Source organism: Cnephaeus nilssonii (genome assembly GCF_951640355.1).
Source record: "Cnephaeus nilssonii genome assembly, chromosome: 22".
NCBI classification, from domain to species: Eukaryota; Metazoa; Chordata; class Mammalia; order Chiroptera; family Vespertilionidae; genus Cnephaeus; species Cnephaeus nilssonii.
The window spans coordinates 29,280,818-29,298,164 of record NC_137093.1 but is presented as its reverse complement, the minus strand read 5'-3'; the positions used below and the strand labels follow the sequence as shown (position 1 = coordinate 29,298,164).

The window sequence follows — 17,347 nt, the reverse complement described above, 5'->3', positions numbered from 1 at the left end:
TGCACCTACCTCCGGCCCAAGAAGCCCAGACTCCACCGGGCGTCCTGGAGTGCAAACGGCGCCTTCCGGAGCCCCGGGGACCAGACCCCCCGCCCCGGAGCAGGCCGCGGGCCCTAGACAACTGCACTTCCCAGGATCCACCGCTGCCCCAGCGCGCGTGGGAGGAAGGCTCGCCGTCGCACACTACAACTCCCACAACCGCCCAAGAGCGGAGAGACACAACGGGCCTCAGACAACTACACTTCCCAAGACACACCGCGGTCTCAGCGACCTGTGGAAAGAAGGCTCCCCGCCACACACGACAACTCCCATAGCTCCCCACGCCCGCAGAAACAGAAGAGGCTTGTCCTCAGAGAACTACATTCCCCAGGATACACCGCGGCCCCGACGCTCCGTTGAATTCAGACGTCCCATCACACACTACAACTCCCAGAACTTCCCACGCCAGCAGTGACAAAAACTGGGAGCCTCAGACAACTGCACTTTACGATTCACTCGCCTTTAGCACGCCTCAAGAGAAAAAGGCTCTCGGTCACTCACACAAAAACACCCGGAACGAAGCAGTCAGAGACCTCGGTCCTCAGACGACTACATTTCCCAGGATACACAGCGGCCTCAGCGCTCCGGGAGAAAATAGGCTCCCAGCAAAGACAAAAACTCCCACAAAGCCACGCAGGGGCGTTACGGCGCCTCCAGACAAAGGCCATTGTCCTCAGCAACCACAATTCCCAGAACGCTGCGAGGCCCCAGCATCCTGAGACCAAAAGCCCCACCTTCGCACAACTACAATGCCCAGAACCCACTGTAGTCCCAGCGCGTCCATCTACGCTTCCCAACTTTCTACAACTATCCTGTGGCCTGAACGCATGCCCTAACTACGAACACAATCAGGAAAAAACGACTTTATTGTGTTACTTCACTCTATTTTCAACCCAAAATGGAATATAATTTCCAAAAGGGTGAATTTGCTTTACAAAAGAGTGAACTTGCTTTGCAAAGGGGTTAATTTCAAGTGTAAAACGTGTAACTGGAATTCCTCGCCTCGGAGGACTGGTATTCCCAGAGACCCTCGTGGCCTGTGGAGCGGCCTCGCTACCAGGGGCTGGAAGCGACAGGTCCCCCTCAGGTGGTGCGGAAAATACGTGATCTGGGTGCCACTGTTTGGAATCAGTGATGACCTATCACCATTAGCAGCGACCCTCCAGCAACGTGGTGCTCTTGATCCCCAATGGTGACACACTTCACTGACAGAGAACAGAGCAAGTTTTAAATATATTTCATTGATTTATTTTATTTTATTTTTTTACAGAGAGGAAGGGAGAGAGATAGAAAGCTAGAAACATTGATGAGAGAGAAACATCCATCAGCTGCCTCCTGCACACCCCCTACTGGGGATGTGCCCTTGACTGGAATCGAACCTGGGACCGTTCAGTCCGCAGGCTGACGCTCTATCCACTGAGCCAAACCGGTTATGGCAAGTTTCCTATTTAATTATAAGCTACAGATATCACATGGAAACGTGTTCAGAGACCAGCAGGCAAGAAGAGGAGCTGCTGTCTTTGAAGGGGTCTCTGACACATGAGGATGAGGCAGGGTTGCTGTTATACAACAGGGCGGAGAGGAATATGAGTGGGCTTAGTTGACCCACTCAGGAGCTTCTTGGATCTGCCTCGCCCAGTTGTGATAGTAAATGGATAAATCAAGTCGGGAATGAGGAGGGCATAGTGACAAGGATTCAGTAATGAGAATATGGTTCATGTCACCAAGCGGGCCAATCACTTATTTTCCAGTCAACTCAGTCATTGATCCTCAATAAACATCCTGCTCCCAAAATTTTATCACAATATCTGCTTCCAGAGAACCCACTTATGTCTTGTATGAAGAATATTTGGATTATAAGAAACACACCTTGAACACCTGAAGCAAACATGGAGTTTTATTAGGAGGATATCTGTGATATCTCACAGAAGAACCCAGTGATCATGAATGGGCAGAGATGAATGCATATCAGGACAAGAACCAGATTCTGGGACTCAAGTCAGCACTGTCCCTTGCCTTTGCTTCCACAATGGCTTAATTTTCCTCTCATTGTAGATTATGCTTCTCCATGTGGTAGAAAACATAGCTACGATAAGCAATCACATTTATATATAAAGCTTAGTTGCTAAAATTATATAGACAAGCTTGTTCCAGCTTTCTAATGGAAAAGATAAAACATGCAATGATTATATCACAGTGACAAATACATATACAGGCTCATAAAGGTTGGATAGGCATTAATAAGAAACAAGGGAATTTCAGTGGCAGATTTGCAAAAAGCAACTGAGAATGTAGAAATTTCAAGGAACTGCAAGTAGTTCAAAGAGGCCAAAAATTAGTAAGAGGAGAGGTAAAGTATTCAGAAATGATGGGCGTGTATGTCTCATGAAAATATACCATAAGCATATTTCACTTTCTTAAGTCCACAATTAGCTATTCAACATTTCAGCACAAGAGTGTGTAATCACAATTATATCTTAAAATAACTATGTATGAGTGTGAAAATAGACTAAAAAAGAATAAAAGCGAGGTGCAAAAAATATGCATACAGTTGCAAGGATCATGGCTGAGTTAATCAACACTTAGGTCACGACTAGTTAATGAACATCTGAAAGCTTGGTACCATATTTTGTTTGTTTGTTTTTAGTAGTACTGTATTTGTAAACCAACAAGCACAATGAAACTGACAAACTGGGTATACTTGTATATTTCTGGGATAAATGAAATAACAAATTACTGTGGTCCCAAGCGTAGATAGCAAATGACTATTGACCTACATTCTGCTTTTTAATACAGATAAATCTGGTAGTGTGTGAGTTTATTGATCCTCAATAAACATCCTGCTCCCCAAATTTCAACACATTATTTGTAAGAAAATGTTCTTGTAAGAAAATATCAGGAACATGGGGATCCATACAGAGATAAGTGTCAGAAGGTTCACGGCACACAAAGGAAAGCTGGAGAGAAAGCACTACTACGACAGACCTCAAAATTCAGACTTCCAAAAGATCCATTTACTAAAAGGAATGCAATAGAAGTTGTCCAATGTAGAATCGTCTCCAGGTCAATGGAACAAGCTAGGTAGTAAAAGAGGAATGATTTAGGCCGGTTGCTCAATAGTTAGTGTCGGCTTTCAAACCGAGGGGTCTTGAGTCTGATTCCCAATAAAGGGGACATACCTGGGTTGCAGGTTCAATCCTGGCCCTGTTCAGGGAGAATGTGGGAAACAACTAATGAATGTATCTCCCTCACATAGATATTTCTCTATCCCTCCCCTCCCTCCTTCCACTCTCTAAAAACAAGCAAACAAACAAAATATCCTCAGGTTAGGATTAATACACATACACAAAACAGGAATGATGCTTCCTATTTTGTCTCAACTATTCTATCTCAGTGTGATGTATTGTGCTCCACAAAACTGTAAGTAAATCACTCTAAAACTGCTTTTCTTCTTAGTCCTGAGCAGGTAGCTCAGTTGGTTGGAGCATCGTCCCCATAGGCCAAGGTTGCAGCTTTGATCTCTGCTAAGGGCATATACAAGCAATCAATGAATGCATAAATAACAAACAACAAATCTGTTTTTCCCTTGTTCTTCCTCCTTCTAAAATCAATAAATAAAATTTAAAAACTAAGAAAATAACAATACATCAATGTCTCTTTCCCTTCATTTCTAAAAAAAAATTTTGGAAAATTAGTTTTAAAATATTTTCTGAAATACCAAAAATAGCAACTCACAGAATCCATGTTCCATCATAATAAATTAAAATGCAAGCTGTAGTTTACAAAGCACTTTATATATATTTTATACAGTGAGGCATCACAAAAAATGATAAAGATTTTGTACAGCTCTACTGCCACTTTGTTTGAATGCTGAGTAAAATGGTCACACACCTCCTTCCTTTTGCTTACTCAGCATATCATGAGTCACTATGGAAATTCTGTGGTATTGCCTTTGAATACTTATAAACCGGGTGTTTTTTTTTTTATATATATAAACTGTCTCAGACTCTGAGGACGCAGAAGACTTTATATAAAATGTTGACTTCTGATACTGAAGTGAGGTCAGTAACAACAGACCTCTTTTATATACCAACAAACCATAGGGAAAAGAGATGTGGTTTTATTATTATTTAGCAATAAGGCATATTATATTAATTAGTTACCATTTTTATAGCATCAGTAAGATAGAAAAGCACTGGCATGTGGTCTCTTGACAGACATCAGGGGCACTACAAGGCATGTGCATCTCATACTCCTAATTACATTGTCATATGCAGTTTCAAAATACGAAACACCTTATGTGACAAAAGAAAACCATAAATACACTAAGAAATTCCTAATTTAGAATTTTCAATTGTTCAGTTTATTCATGTATATTCATACCTCTGAGTGAAAACCTGTCAACCACTTAGAACTGGGGATTTTTGGTACTCATGTCTATAAAAAGAATATGGCTTCCCTTTAAAGCATTATTTTAGGGGCACACATTTCCAATGTCTTTAAATTGTTAGGTTTATCCACAATATGAATTCTCCAAAATACAATATGGTTACATTATTTGTTAAAGAATGTTCCATATTTACTATTTTCATAGAACCTCATTTCTTAGAGCAATTTCTTACGTACACTGAGATGTAATTTTTTGATGAAAAGATTACCTCAGGTGCAACATTCATGGGGCTTTCCTTTACTCACTGGACTACGATTTAACCCCAGTGGGAATGTTTCTAACAGGTAATGAAATTTACACTCTGAAAGGCTTTCTGATATCCATAGTATTCCTCTTTGCTGTTAATTTTCTACTGTATTAGGTTTCACTATAATTTGAAAGGTTTTTAAAACACACTGCATTTCATAGGCTCATTCCTCTCTGACTTCTGATCTATAAAACTGTTAAGTATGCTGAAAATTTCCCTATAAAAACCTCAATTACAGCTCCTACCTCCCCCCCCCCTCCAAAGAGCACTCAGATATATGTGACCATTATCTGATTTACCATACTGCATTTCCTGAAGTACAATAAAGTCAGGTCTCTGTCAAAGACATATTAACTTCATGTCTATGATTTCTTTATGGTATGAGTTCTATGGTGGTTAATGAGCTGTGACTTTTGGGAGAAGGCTTTCCCACAGTCATTGCATTGATAAGGTTTTTCTCCGGTATGAATTCTCTGGTGATTAACCAGCTGTGACTTTTGAGAGAATGCCTTCCTACATTCAGTGCACCCATAGGGTTTCTCTCCTGTATGTGTCCTCTGGTGTGGTATCAGGTGTGATTTCCGAGAGAAGGCTTTGCCACATTCATTGCATTCAAATGGTTTCTCTCCTGTATGTATTCTGTGATGATTGATGAGACTTGATTTCTCCCTGAAGGCTTTTTGACATTCACTGCATTCAAAGGGTTTTTCTCCTGTATGAGTTCTCTGGTGTCTAATGAGCTCTGACTTCTCAAAGAAAGCTTTCTGACAAAGATTGCATTCATAGGGTTTCTCTCCTGTGTGAATTCTCTGGTGAGTATTAAGCTGTGATTTCTGGGCGAAGGCTTTTTCACAGTCCCTGCATTCATAGGGTTTTTCTCCCGTGTGGGTTCTCCGATGAGTCGCAAGACTTGACTTCTCTCCAAAGGCTTTCCCACATTCAGTGCATTCATAGGGTTTCTCCCCTGTATGTGTCCTCTGATGTGATATGAGATGTGACTTCTGACAAAAGGCTTTCCCACAGTCACTGCACATATAGGGTTTTTCTCCTGTATGAATTCTCTGGTGATTAGTGAGGCTTAATTTTTCACTGAAAGCTTTCCCGCATTCACTGCATTCATAGGGCTTTTCTCCCGTGTGAGTTCTCTGATGTCGAACCAGCTGGGATTTCCTGCTGAAGGCCCTCCCACATTTAATGCACACAAAGGGTTTCTCTCCAGTGTGTGTCATCTGATGTGATATCAGATGTGACTTCTGGGAGAAAGCTTTTCCACATTGAATGCACCCATGAGGTTTCTCTCCTGTGTGGGTTCTCTGATGATTAATGAGACTTGACCTCTCTCGGAATGCTTTCTGACATTCACTGCATTCATAGGGCTTCTCTCCAGTATGAACTGTCTGATGTCTAATAAGCTCTGATTTCTCAAAGAAGGCTTTTTTACAATCACTACATCCATAAGGTTTTGTTCCTGTATGAATCCTGTGATGTGTAACGAGTTGTGACTTCCTGCTAAAAGCTTTTCTACATTCTCTGCATTCAAAAGGTTTCTCTCCTGTATGAATTCTCTGATGGTTAATAAGATTGGACTTTTCACTAAAGGCCCTCCCACATTCATGGCATACATAGGGTTTTTCTCCTGTGTGTGTTCTCCAATGTGATATCAGATGTGACTTCCGGGAGAAGGCTTTCCCACATTCACCACATTCATATGGTTTCTCTCCTGTATGTGTCCTCTGATGGGACGTGAGTTGTGACTTTTGGGAGAAGGCTTTCCCACACTGGCTACAATTATAAGGTTTCTCTCCTGTATGAGTTCTGTGATGTGTAATGAACTGTGACTTTTGTGAAAAAGTTTTGTCACATTTACCAGAGCCAATGGCTATCTCTCTTATATGTCTGCTCTGGTGCTTAATGAGACTTGATTTCTTACTGAAGCGTTTCCTACATTCACTGCATTCATAAAGTTTCTCCCCTAAACGATTTCTATGATATATGATAATCTGTGACTTCTTATAGTTAACATTATCATATTTATCACACTCATAGTGTTTTAACCAAGTATCAGTTTCCTCAGGCTTGGTATGGAGAAACAATTTATCAAATATATTTAAGTCATCTCGTTCTATTTTTCCATAATCAGCTTTTGGAAGAAGTAAATCTAAATGACGTTTTAAAGTTAATCCATCTACATCATCACCTTCATTGTTTGATTTTCTTAAAGGAACCAAGTTTATGCTCAGATTGAAATTCTTTCCAAATGCATCACATTCATAATCTTGTTTCGTATTTTTAGGCTTCTCTTGGTTATCCTGGTTCCACATCATGTGACTATTTACTTGAGAGTCTTGTTCTATAAAGAAAAATTACATGGTTATAACCTGACCAGTGTGGTTCAGTGTTTAAGCATAGACCTATGAACCAGGAGGTCACAGTTCAAGTGTGGGGCATGCAAAAGGCAGCCAATCGATGATTCTCTCTCATCACTGATGCTCCTATCGATCTCTTTCTCTCTCTTCCTCTCTAATAAATAAAAACATGTATTTTTTTAAAAAAAGGGAGGAAAAGAACAAACTCTTTGGGAGGAATAATGACTGTTCTCAAATACAGTAAGACTGAACAGAGTGGGCTTTCAATGGGTATTTCTCTGGGCATCAGACACACCCAAAACGAGGAAAATGATATAAACTCTTAAATGTACAAAGCAAAAGTTTCATCATCCAGCGGAGAAGGGAGGACATACGGAGAGTAACATGCCGGAGGCAGAAAACCAAACAAAAAGTCAAAGCCCAAGATGTGATAGATGGGAGATGACATCATGGCCCTGACAAGCTGGAACCATTTCACTTTAGCCAAAAGCAAGAAGCCACATGTAAAAATATGACTTACTTGATAGCTGGTGCCAAAGGTTTAGAGAATTTGAAAGGAGCACTCTACAGCACATTTCAAAGATGCCACCCCAATAACCAGCTGAGGTTGTACTTGTACCGTCTCCCATCTGCCTGATTCTTATACACTCACCTGGAGAGTCTGAACTTGGAACTTCTCCATCTTCTATCCATGGTGCTTCTCCTCGTTCCAACTTGAAAATGACATCAGGTTTCATAAATTCATACCCTATTCAAGGGAAACCACAAAGGTCTTGGCCCTGAATGCTTGGGCTTTATGGCCCCTGAGGAATGGGCAAGGTTTGGCATCAGAATAGACTCAGTTAAGCTAACCATTTGTATATCAACAGAGTAAGTGATTCTCAAAGAAATGGTAATGGTCTCCCTGGTGGCTAAGAGGGTCTAAGAATCTTTGACTTTTATGATTCCTGTCCAAAACCATTAAGCAATTCAGAGGCTCTAAAGCCAGTGTGCCTGGGTTCAATTAAATCCAGGCTCTTTCATTTCCTAGCTATCAGTCCTTTGGAAAGTTACTTAACCTTTCTTTGCTTCAATTTCCTCATTAGAAAAACAAAGGAGAATAATCATACCTGTCATGCAGGATTATTCTAATGATTACCAGAGTTGATATATGAACAGCATGTGGAATACAGTGAGTTATCTACATTAGGTGCTACCAATACCACTGTGACTATTATTGAGTCTCAGAGGCTGCACAATAAAAGACTTCATTATTGGAAGGTGATATCCAAATACGTTCCCTGGTGTCATAGTCCAAGAAACGCTGGACTTCTATATTTAGATCCAAAATCATTAACAATTTCACAGGTCCTACAACTTGCAGCAATGAAAAAAGAAAGAGCAAAGTACTGGGCACAATGAGGTCCTCTGGGTAGCTTCCTTACCCAGTGCCACTAGGCTGCTGTAGTTCTCCAACATGACATCCTTGTATAAGTCCTTCTGATAGGGGTCCAGCAGTTGCCATTCCTTCTCGGTGAAGTCCACAGATAAATGTTCAAATGAGATTGACTCCTGTAAAAGCACAATCTTAGTGAAACTGAATCAGTTATCACTCCATGATGTAGAAAAAGAAGTATTGGAGCTTGAGAACATTATTCTTAGCCTAGCAAGTCATAGACAATGCCTACTGTGCCCCTACATTTGTATCATATTGTGGGATAAAATGCCATTATTCATTCTTCCATCCTTACGTCTATGTAACACACAAGAATTGGACCACACAACTTTAAATCTTCTGAACCAATAAAATACTTAACCTCAAATTCGGCACCAGAAGAGGTGCTGGCAAAATAATATGATAAAGCCCTAGCTGGTTTGGCTCAATGGATAGAGCGTCAGCCTGCGGATTGAAGGGTCCCCGGTTCGATACCAGCCAAGGGCACATGCCTGGGTTGCGGGCTCGGTCCCTAGCAGGGGGCGTGCTGGAGGCAGCCAATCAATGATTCTCTCTCATCATTGATGTTTCTATCTCTCTCTCCCTCTCCCTTTCTCTCTAAAATCAATAAAATATATTTTAAAAAATAATATGATAAAACTTGTCATATTCTGTTACATTAAAATCTATTGTTTTATCTTGTTCTTTGAGTGACTCATTTACCCTTAATGATTTTACAACATATGCATTGGGCATGTGAAACGTATTGGTGCCGAGTTAAAAATCTCATACACACAAAAAAAGGCTTTACCAGTTAATTCTGTAAACACTTAATGCAGTAATAATTCCAATTTTACTAAACTCATACAGAATATTAAAGCAAGAATATAACCCTAAACTTTCTGATACCAGTATAATCTTGGTGACAAGACCCAATAAGGATACTGCAAGAGAGGAAAATCAAAAGCCAACTCACACAAAAAACACTGATGAAAATCCTAAACATATTACCAAACTAAATTGAGAAATATATAAAAAACAAAATATATTAAGACCAAGTTGGTTTACATTTATTTAAAAAATCTTAATAGAGTAAGAAAAAATATATAATCACCTCAACAGATGCAAAGTATATCTGAAAACAGAAGCATGCAAATCACAGGAACTGCAAATATAGAAACACCTAACACAGAGTTTTAAAAAGCACATTTAAATTCTTCAAAAAAAGGAGGTCTAGATTTCATAAGAAATAGTATGAAAATGAATAAACAGATTAAATAAACAAAATTAATATATCAATTACTGAAAAATAATTAACATTTATTTGTTATAAAAAGTCTTGGCAGCCCTAACCAGTTTGGCTCAATGGATAGAGTGTCGTCCTGCAGACTGAAGAGTCCCAGGTTCGATTCCGGTCAAGGCCACAAGCCCAGGTTGCAGGCTGGATCCCCAGTGGGGGTTGTGCAGGAGGCAGCCAATTAATGATTCTCTCTCATCATTGATGTTTCTATCTCTCTCTCCCTCTCCCTTCCTCACTGAAGTCAATAAAAATATATATTTTTTTAAAAATAAATTTTATGGTACTGTTTTATCTTAATTGCAGGTGGGGACTGGGGGAAAATATACAAACCGCCTTGATATATCTTGCCAAGCTAGAAAGCAGTATTCCAGTCAATAAAAAAAGAAATGATAGAAGTAGGATGTTACCATTTTGCAACGCCTAATGAAATACTCCATCTAGGCAATGATTTTCTAAAGCTGCACACATGACAAAAAAAGGGAGAAGAGCAGACATATGAGCCTCCTGAAAGGACATACCACTACCTCTGAAGCATTTGTGCCAAAAACTGAAAATTGAATCTGATCAAATCTTTATATCAGATCTGTCCAACTGTTGTATTGTACCCCGAATCTCACAAAGGACGCCTCAAAGAGTCGAATTATGGAGTCATTGATTAAAGGCCGGCGGCTACGAGGGGCAACATGCTCCACATCTCGCAGCCCAGAAAAGCTCGCCACATCCAGCTTACATTGGCAGAATATCACAGAGGTATCGATTACATCTTTGGGTTTGGAATGAGGAACCTGGTTTGCACGAAGCAGTTACAGAATCAAAATTGAGCAAGTTAGTTATCTATAAAGATTAAGTATAGTTTTGGGTCTACGGATCACTGAATCAACAGAAACACATTATCTGGAGCCACTGAGGCAATTTAGAATAATTGTGCTGTCCTGGTCTTGGGACCACTGAGTCAACCGGAATGCATTATCTGTAGCTACTGTGGCAATTTAGGGTAATTGTGCTGTTCTGGTTCCCAGAAGAATGTGCTTCGATAACCAGTGAGATCACAATCAATGGGATATTCAAGCCACCATCAATGGAGTATTCAATTGATTGGGATAGCATACATAAGTTCAGAAAATCAAATAAACTTTTCTATTGTTTTAGCAAGCAAATAAGTACAGAACCCAAAACAGTAGGGTTAAAGTTAAAGTTAAAACTGCAGTTTCTACCTGAGATGATTGCTACCATACTTCACAACTTTCTAAGGCGATGGAAATATTCTTTATCTGTGCTATCCAATACCTGACTGTCCAATTTATGCCTACTGAGCCCTTGAGGCTGGTGTTTAATTAAATTTAAACAGTCCACACATAGCAGCTTCTGCATGGGACAGCAACATTTCTAAACCTACCAACATGGAGGAAACACACTTCCAGAAAATATAAGAACAGCCAACAGATTAAAAGAGACTTAAGAGACAGATTAATTGGTTGCATTGTACGAATGTTATTCAGATTTTAATTCAAATAAACTAGGAACAGTTTATGAATTGTGAAACCACTGGGCATTTAAACATGGACTGGATTTGGTGACAGGTATTAAGAAGCTGCCTTATTAAATGAAGGCTGTCACGGCAATTAGGTCACAAACAAACAGTTAAGTGAAAGCAGCAATCACAAAGGCAAAGAACATAAATGAATCTACTAGTAAGTGCCAGCACACAAAACCAAACTGCAGTGTCTCAGGATGAATACTTAGAAATACACCAGTAAAGAAAAGCAAGAAAACGGTTATGAAATCAGGGTCCTGGCTCCCTGAGGAGGGAGACGCTGTGAACGGTAGGGCCTAATGAGGCTGTCCGTGGTCAGACGGGAGCTGTGACGGGGAGCGAGGCCACGGGTCTCCTTTCCCAGGAGGGAGAAGTTAAGACCTGAATGGCAATTTCATGTGTGTTCAATTCATAATTCATTAGACTGTACTTCTTACCTTTTGCTTGCTTTTCTGCATATTACTTTTTTTTCTTTTAATTTTATTCTGCATGTGTTTCTGCTTCACAATTAAAGAGGTAAATAAATAATTATAGTCACACTCTGTGGAAAATTGTGAAAAACGGCCATAAGACATGTGTATTTACCACAATGTTTCTCTTGAGGACGTTACCCACTGTATCATTTTTTAAAAGACTTCATCAACGAGTGAGCAAGAAATATTTACTTTATATGAAGAATTAATTTGCTTTTCTCTTTGGATAATACAAGTCACGTAAATATTCACATTTATTTAGTACATCTGCCCCAAAAATGGAGAACCAACAGTGCAGCTCATATTCAGTAATTATGGCCTATAAAAATGAAAACCTTGAGCCCTAGCTGGTTTGGCTCAGTGGCTAGAGCGTCGGCCTGCAAACTGAAAGGTCCCAGGTTCGATTCCAGTCAAGGGCACATGCCCTGGTTGTGGGCTCGATCCCTAGTGGGGGACTTGCAGGAGGCAGCCGATCCATGATTCTCTCTCATCATGGATGTTTCTATCTCTCTCCCTCTTCCTTCCTCTCTGAAATCAATAAAAATCTAAAAAAAAAAAAAGAAAACCTTGAGAATATCATAAAGGCCTATAGTTAATGTATTACTGCTCCAATTTTGTTCCAATCCAGATCTTTTCTTCTGAAGCTATTTCCCCCTAATTCCTTAACTACTTCTGTTTTTCTTTTTCACTGGAAAACTTACATACTTCTAATCTCCTGGCAAAAATAATCAGGAATAAGCAATCCACTCACCTGTAACGTGGTCATTTTCTGTTCCCTGTGTGAGGTGATAAGTCTGAGATCTTTCGATCTTGTTTTCTCTGCTCGTGCCCCAGAGCTCTGGTGTGAGGTCGTGACTAGGTCTCGGACACTGGGAAGGAATTCTTGGCTCCAGGAACTCCTTTCTTATCTTGCAAGAGGAGGCTCATTTGTGAGAAACCAGGATCTAAGGACGTAGGGAAAAACGCGCTTCAACTGGTCTAGTCACGCTGCACCTAAAATCTTTTCCTCTTGCTACGAACTAGGAACTCATGACCATTGAAGGCCAGAGGATGTTTGCTACATATAACTGAAACAGGGTTATTGGGCAGGAATGGGACATGGTGTGAAAGGACTTCATCCACAGACAGATGAAGTAATATCAGAGCCCTGGCTGGTGTTTCCCTGTGGTTAGAGCATCGGCCCACACACGGAAGGGTCCAGGGTTCGATTTCCAGTCCAGGGCAAGTGCCTGGGTAGCAGGATCGCTCCCCAGCCCAGTAGGGGGCATATGTGGGAGGTAACCAACCGATGTGCCTCTTTCACATTGATGTCTCTCTCTCTCTCTCTCTCTCAATCTGTCTCTTTCTCCTCCCTCTCCCTCCCTCTCTTCCACTCTCTAAAAATCAATGGAAAAAATATATCCTCGAGTAAAGATTAACAAACAAACAAAAATATCAGAAATAAAGTAAGTCTGAGATCCATTCAATGTTCACTGTGGAACGTAAAGTGTAAGTCACTTTAAGAGGTGCTGTGGCCCTGGCCTGTGTTGTAGCTCTGTCAGTTGTACCGTCATCCCATATACCAAGTGGTGGCGGGTTCAATTCCTGGTCAGGGAACATATCCCAGTTGCAGGTTTGATCCCTGGTTGTGGTGTGTACCAGAGGTAACCAATTGATGTTTCTCTCTCTCCCGTCTTCTTTCTAAAAAAATCAATAAAAAGTTTAAAAAGAAAAAAAAAACACCCACAAATTTAAAAAAGAAGCTTTAAGAGATGCTGTGAAGATACTCTATTTTAGGCAGATAGAATCTTGGAAAGTTTATTGCAGAGAATATACAGAACTGAAAATTTCAGGTGAACAGGTTATGATAAGCCATCAGTATGGTAGTTTGAAAATATTTCTGATGAAATTTAGGTTTGCTACTCAGAACAATGAAAACTCACTCTTATTTGACTTTAATTTAAAAAATGTTTTTGGCCCTAGCAGGTTTTGCTCAGGGGTTAGAGAGTCAGCCTGTGGACTGAAGGGTCCTAGGTTCGATTCCGGTCAAGGGCACATGCCCAGGTTATGGGCTCGATCCCCAGTAGGGAGCGTGCAGGAGGCAGCTGATCAATGATTCTCTCTCATCATTGATGTTTCTCTCTCTCTCTCTCTTCCTCTCTGAAATCAATTTTTTAAAAAATGTTTTTGGAAGTTGGCCCTTGTGGGAGAAGTTCCCCTGAATTCTTATATTTGGCTCTCACATGTCCCCTCAGCAAATGGAAACCTAAGCCCTTCATTGTCGGGTTTTTCTTTTACCTTGGCAGTTTCCTGAAGAACATTACAGCTCTCTGTGACAGCTCTCACATTTATCTTCAGAAGGAAGCGGCCACCTCCACCATCATCCTGTAGTTCCACCCCGCATCAGGTTCTGAAGGAATTTCAGAGGAAAGGCACAGAATCAGTAAAAGTAACATTTATGCTTACTACATGTCAGTGTCTCATACACCAGATTGCCTTTTTTACTGCGTTCAGCGCACAGGTTCATCAACTTGCCCAACACCAATGGCAGACAGACCTAGAAGTGGCAGATCTGGGCCACTGGTCCCCTGCAGTCCACCCGAGAGCCAGTGACCACAGCCATAGTGGAGGGAAGGGAGGACAAAGGCCCGAGTCCCTGCTTATGTTCCTAGCGTGGGTGCGATACAGTCCCGTCCAGAAAAGACGGCAGGGGGCAGAATAAGCAAAACACAAGACAGAGAGCTTGCTATTTCTCTTTTCCTGAGGACACCCCCATTCCCCTCCCTCTTTCATCCCTCAAGGCACATACTGCTCTCCCTCTTTCTCCGAAGTTTTAAGGGCCCTTCTGCTACCTCTGTAACTTTCTATAAACTTTCCCTTACTAAAAAAAATAAATAAATAAGGCTCAGTTGAAAAACTCCCCAGGTTAATTTAAACTTACCACTTGGGTCAAAATATTCCAAGTTACGAAAAGAAATTCATGATATATTGTAATGGCTTTAAGCAGCATATACAGCATATTCCCAATTTTGTGTCTTTAAAGAAATATAAATAAGAAGTACTAAAAACATATACACACTAAAGGCTAAAAGAAATGGACCAAAATGTTAGCAGTGACTATCTCCTGTTGAAGGAATAATGATTTTCATTTGAACCTGTTTATCAAAATGCTCAAAATTTACTACAGTGGACATATTTTAAATTTATAATAAAGTATAATTTTTTTAACATTAGTCCTTAACCCCCCCCAAAAAAAAACACAAGAGGCAATCAGAGCACTTTGTTTAGCATCACATGATTGAAACAAAGCAAGCAACAAATAATTATAAAGTATTTTTAAAATATTTTTATTGATTTCAGAGAGGAAGAGATAGAAACATCAATGATGAGAGAGAATCATTGATTGGTTGCCTCCTGCACGCCCCCTACTGGGGATCAAGCCCAAAACCCAGGCCTGTGCCCTTGACTGGAACCGAACCTGGGACCCTTCAGTCCACAGGCCAACGCTCTATCCACTGAGCCAAACCAGCCTGGGCATAAAGTATGTTTTAATGACAGCAAAAAGCATGGAAACTGGGCGGGAAAAGATCACTTCTTTCCACTTCCTCGTTTTCATAGGAAAACCGTGAGGCCCAGAAATCTTCGGTGAAGACTTAAGGACTTCAGGCCAATGGTGATGTCCCTGCCCCACCAGCACCGGCCACAGAGAGTGTGTGTGTGTGTGTGTGTGTGTGTGTGTTTTCGGGGAATGCGGCGGGGGGCGGGGGGGGTTGCCTTTTCATTTCTTTCTTTTTTTATTTTATTTTAGGAGAGAAACGCTTTTAAAAACTGTTGATTAAAGTAAAGCTGAGCTGGGTGAAGTCAGGTTGGGGGGATAACAGGCCCAGCAATCACGTCACCCTTCCCGCGGGACCACACTGGGCATCAGCCCTCACACATCAGCTCTCTCTGTGGCCCTGGAGGCCCAGCCCTTCCTTCCACCGGACCGGACCGGACCGGGCTCCCAGCCCAGTTCCTCCAGGGATGCCACGTGCGGGAGGCGCCGATTGAGCAAATCCGCCTGCGAGTCCAAAGGAAGTAAGAACCCAGGGGGCGAGGGGGTGCAGCCTCGGGAGAAAGGGCCCTTCTCCCCGCACTCGGAGCCCCGTCCGGACACCTCCGAGAGCCTGCTACCTGTGCGCGCAGGCCCGGACCTGACCCGTCCGGCCAGGCCCCTCGGCTCCGGCTGCACCCCACCTGGACACCCCGGACTCACCGCTGGCAGAAGCGCCACGCCTACCAGCCAAGAAGTCTGCAGCCCAGCGACCCCCAGATCTCCCACCCGGGACTCCCCGACCCCGGAAGCCCACACGCCCGAGCCGCCAACCCAAGGTCCGAACCCGCAACAACGCCAACACCGACTCCACTCCCCAAGTCTCTGACCTCGGACGCGCCGGCCCCGGAACCACGTGACCCGATCGCCGCACCCAGGCTCGCCGCCCCCGCCCCCCCACACACACACCCGCCCCGGCCAGCACAGCGCCTCCAGCCCGTGGGCCTCGGTGCGCCCCGGCGCGTCCGCGGGACCGGGACCGGCTGCAGCAGAGACGGTGTTCGCGCGCACTCGCCTCTCACGCGGCGCCGTAGGACAAAGAAAAGGGGCGCTACCTGCAAGCGTCGGTGGCCATGGGAACGCGCGTGCTCGTACTCGAGAAGAAGGCACCTTCGGACTACATTTCCCAGAAGGCCCGGCGTCCCGGCGTCCTAGGAGCGCTGGTTGCCTGGAGACGCGGGAGGGCGGCGGGCCCTGCAGCGAGCTCCGTGAGGAGGCTTTCGGGAGAGACGTAAAGGCTAGGATTTTATTTTATTTTTTAATTTTTTTTTTAAGGCTAGGATTTTAAAAGATTAGGAATTGAAACCCGAAAGTAGATTTCTTAAAAAAGACAATTGGCTTAAGCATTCCATTGAGGGAAACGGAAATTTTTGAAAATACATTTATGGAAAGCAGATAGGAGTTAATCAGTGGGAAAGGGTAAAGCTGGCCCGTAATCCCAATGCTGTGCGGGAAAGTTATAAATATATTAGCAACTATTCTCCTAAAGAGAGAAAGGGTAGGAGGAAAAAAGGATAAATAACCAGACACAGCAAACTGAATGGGAATCTTCTCAGTGCTAATAAATTTGAAAATTTTTAATGCCACGAATAGATTTATCAAATTTGACCCAATAAATGAGAAAACCTAATCATGGATGAAAACGAAGACAATTTCAGAGATTCTCTGTCGAATAGCATCAGTCATGGAACCCTGGCGAGTAGCTCAGTTGGCTAGAGCGTGGGCCTTATTCACCAAGGTTTCTCTCTTTTTCCCTTTCTCTAAAAAGCAATAAATTTTAAAAGTAAATAAAAATACAGAGAAAAGAAGGAAAAGCATCTGTCATTGAGTTTCTGGTGAATTCTTTCAGACATCCAGCAGAGAATTATTAGATTTAAATGGTTCCTGAGGAATTAGGAGGAACCTTTTATATTTATTAAATAGCATAAGGACACCAAAATCAACAAATGTAAT

The 17,347-nt window shown here is 42.0% G+C and overlaps 1 long non-coding RNA gene across 1 annotated transcript; it reads right to left on the bottom strand.

Moving 5' to 3' along the window:
- Positions 1 to 8,543: 8,543 nt before the first annotated feature.
- LOC307094350 lies at positions 8,544 to 14,230 on the bottom strand. Its single transcript, XR_013813058.1, has 3 exons — positions 14,101 to 14,230; positions 12,575 to 12,767; positions 8,544 to 8,653 (listed from the first exon to the last, which is right to left on the bottom strand). It is a non-coding gene; the product is annotated as an uncharacterized lncRNA (long non-coding RNA).
- Between the last annotated feature and the right edge of the window lie 3,117 nt (positions 14,231 to 17,347).